We start from the raw sequence: 4,371 nt of genomic DNA, 5'->3' as shown, positions 1-4,371 counted from the left end.
CTCAGCAGGCACCATACCATAAAACAGGCTCTTAATCCTTTACATCTGCCCCCAAATGTTGATGCAACAGCCTACCATGGTGCTTGAAATCCCACCATTTGGGTGGCTCGGAAATAGGACATTTAATTCTTTCTGAAGTTCAGCACAGCCCTCCCAGCTGTTAGGCCTCAGAAGCACCAGGAACTCAGCCTGCTTTGCTTTTTTTCTCCGGCCCAACCCATCCACTCTCTTTCCAAGAGTGTCCCAAGCCTGGAAAAACCTCGCCTGCCTTCTAAGCATCCCCAGGGACACACAACCACCATCCACCCCCATACAAAAGGCTCTACTATCAGGCAATGTGATGCTAACGACTCAAAGGACACCAAACAAGCCAGCACTACGGCTCCAGAATCTTACTGAGCCCTCACAGCCACAGGCCACAGGAACCAAAATGGACCTTAGCCACTGTTGTTATTTGTGAGGATGGAGCTCCCCACCCCAAGTCCAGAGGTAAAGGGTGAGGGACCCCTTTCCCCAACAAACCCATTGTCCAACAAGGTAGCAGGCGCAGAACAGGTGCCACTTTCAAAGTCAAGTGGGCAATTAGTACCTAAGAGGCCTCCAGTGTGGATCACTGTAATTTCAGAGGCTTTTGGCCCTCACCTCTGCATATGCCTCACGATGCCCATTAAAATCTGCATTTCTAACTAGAAATGAATTTACCATGTAATTCAGCAATTTCGGTTCTGAGTGCCTATGGAAAAAAGTGAAATCAGGGACTCTGATATTTACATACACACCTATGTTCACAACAACACTATTCAAAATAGCCAAAAGGTAGAAGGAACTCAGGTGTCCATCAGCACATAAATAAACAAAATGTCTCCTATCCATACAATGGACTATTACTCTGCCTTAAAAAGGACAGAAATTCTGACATATACTACAACAGAGATGAACTTGAAGGCATTATTGTAAAGTGAAAAAGTCAGACACAGAAGGATGAACATCATTATGTCCCCCTTATGAAGTCGTAGAGTCATCAAATTCTTAAAACAGTTTAGAGGTTGCTAAGACTGGGCAAAGGGAAGATGGGGACTTGCTTTTTAATTGGGAATAAAGGGCCAGACGAAAAATGTTCTGGAGACGGTTGATAACTGTGTGAATGTCTTCAATGTCACTGAGTTACACTTAACACTGGTAAAATGGCAATTTTCATTGGGCATATTTGTTTATTTGTTTGTTTGTTTGTTTGTTCGTTTGGTACCAGGGATCAAACCCAGGATCCTACACCTGCCAGGCAGGTTCTGTGCCACTGAGCTAAATCCCCAGCTCATTATGCATATCTTATCACAATCTCTTCTTGAAAAACACGACCTCTAATTAAAAAGAAAATCAGTATTTTTTACCATGTATAACCAGAGCTAGGTTGTGACCAAATACATTTCCAAGTCTACCGATTTGGAAACACTGGTTGCCGCTGTAGGGAAAGTTGGGGGACAGGCAAGGAAAGTCAAAGGCCCTCAGTGAGGTTTTCGGCTAATGAAAAGTTAAACCCCTGCTAGAAAGAATATCTAAGAAAAACACAGAGAGCAGAGGCAACCTGGCTCACTTCATGGCAAGACTCAATTTCCTCCTCCCCACCAATCAAGCACAAAAGAAACAAAGAGAGGCTATATTATAAGAAACCTCACACCTAGAAACTCACACACCTATGTATAAATACACACACACACACATACAGGTTGGTACACTAAAACACACCTACATCCTTCCTACTAATTCATCTTTCAACTAACTCTGCTGTAAATCTCACAAGCTGGATAGCACAAAGAGACCACAGAAATCCAAAATGTACACAAGGGCAATGGAGAGGACAATGGCCAAATCAGGGGTCTCAGAGCACAGAATACTCCGAGTTGTAACAACTCTTAAGGGGGTGGGTCGCTTTCTGGCCATGTGATAAAACAGGCTGAGAACAAAGACCACCCCCAAGTCTGGCTCCAGACTCCCTACCCTACCTCCGACAAGGTAGCTCTCTGTCTACTTATTTCTTTCCCTTTTTCCAATAAAGTAATTTTGTTTCCCCATTACCCTTCCCTTTCCAATAAAGTGATTTTGCTTCTCCTTCTAACCTTATATCTCTCATTCTTTTATTGAAGTAGGATTTTTTTTATGAACCCTAGATAAAAGTCTACCCTCATGAGAGGCAGAATCACTCCTGTCCTTTAGTAGGAAGCCCTCCAGGACTCTCCCAGCTCAGAATGGTCAAAGAATTCGGAAGGGACTTGGCAGATGTAACACTTGACTTGGAGTTCATAACAAAGGAGATGATCTGCAATGGACCTTAATCAGGTAAAAACCTTTCAAAAAGAAATAAGGCCTCTGAGGTTAGAGAGTCTCCTTGTTGACTCCGTCAAGTAGCAGTGATTTTGAGGAGGCCCCCATGGCAAAGAACTGAGCAAGTCTCCAGCTAACATCAAGCAACAGAACCAAAACCGGGATCCTCACCCACACAGCCACAGGAAATGAAGTGGCCAATGATCTGAATGAGCTGAGAAGCAGATTCTGCCCAGGGGAACCTTCACAGGAAAACGAACAATCCTTGACCATGGTCTCGTGTGACCCTGAGCGGACAATGGGACTATACCATGCCAGGGCTCCTGACCCACTGAAACAGCTAGTTACTATGCACTTTATTTGGGCTGCTTCATGTGTGATGACTTGTCATGCAGCAATAGAAAAACTAATGCACCTAAAAGCAATGCATGAGGCAAATTAAACATAATTTAAAATGACCCATGGAAATCCCAGGAAAGCTGACGCTGACTGTCCAAGACAGCTGGGCTTTTTCTTCTCAATTAGAGCATATGGTACCGCAGAAGTAGGTGGCTTTCCTTCAGGGACCATGTGGTTCAAGACTACATGTGTTTTTAAACATTAGACTCTTGACATATCAAGTTATTACATAAGAAAACTGAGATTTACCAAAATGCAAAAGGAAATTTGTGCCTCCTTCATACCCATGTTCTGTGGTGTATACTCATCGAATGGAAAAGTAGGAGGAAATTCCCTGCCTATTTAAGTATTCTCTTGCTAAGTGTATAATTAGGTTTACTTAAGTTGAACAAGTATATAATATAATTCTGCTTTATTTGAATGTTTATGTTTGCATTTTTAAGTTAATAAGACATTTGTGATAAATTTTGGAGGAGCTTCTTTTTTATTTTAATACACCTAGTTTAGCCAACACTAGGTTGAGCCTGGTGAAAATCCTCTCTCTGGAGATAGCTGCTCCAGAACACAAATACTTTTTTTTTTTTTTTTTTTTTTTTGGTCCTCTGTGTAAATAACAGAAACAAAAGGACAGAATCCTCTGTGTCAGTCCATAAAAAATGATTGATAAATGTGTCACAAAAATAGCCTGAAGTAAGCAAAAGAGCTTTCAATCTGTTCTTTCAGTGAAGTGTGGGGAGGTTTGATATCTACAGAGAAGGACAGTTTGCAATAACGTAGAAACAGAAGTAGCCTTTTTACATGTAGCTTTTTATCCAGTAAGATGTGATTTCTGTCCAGTGAAACAGATAACCAAGCCTTCACACAGAGCTACATTCTCAACTCATTTTTTATTTTAAAATAGGGTTCAGCTAAGAAGCTAACTTGTCCAGGCTGAGTTCAAACTTGAAATCCTGCTGCCTCAGCCTCCCAGAGAGCTGGGATTATAGACTGGGATACCAGGCCCAGCTGACAAAGTTTTCGTTTTTGTTTTTGTTTTGTTGTTGTTGTTGTTTTGGGTACCGGGGATCAAACTCAGGACCTTGTGCTTGCGAGGTAGGCGGCAGCACCACTGAACTAAATCCCAGGCCCTCAAAATTTATTTTATATTTATATTACAGACATGCTTTTACCTGTATGAAAATTATATTTTAACCAATGTCCAAAGAAGAGGGCCTGCCACATCCCAGAAACATCAAACCCTTTTGTTAAGTGACGTTCGGATTGGACTAGACTGAGGAAAGACTTCAGAGTGATTTAATCTCTTTTCCTTTAAGAAGCACAGCTTTCCATTTTCCTCTTGATGGGCAACAACAGTAGAAGTCGAAGTATGAGATTTCCCCAATTTGGAAAGAAATGTCCAGAGACAAAAGCAGGCCAGGGGGCAGTCTGGAAAATATCCAAATGGAACTGTCTTACAATGCAGCCTTCATGAGAAAGCAGGCAGGACGATCCAGATGAGCCACTGCGGCAAACAAAAAGCAGTAGCAGCTAAAAGGGCCTTGTTGCAAATCAACATGAGTCATCTCTGGTTCCTATAAAGCACCATCATCAATGACGATGAGCTGAAACTGGTCTGGTCCAATCCCTACAATCTAAACAGCAAATACTTTTTTA

The sequence above is a fragment of the Fukomys damarensis genome, unplaced genomic scaffold (genome assembly GCF_012274545.1).
Source record: "Fukomys damarensis isolate Sample0158 unplaced genomic scaffold, DMR_v1.0_HiC HiC_scaffold_19, whole genome shotgun sequence".
NCBI lineage: Eukaryota > Metazoa > Chordata > Mammalia > Rodentia > Bathyergidae > Fukomys > Fukomys damarensis.
This window is presented reverse-complemented; position numbering follows the sequence as displayed.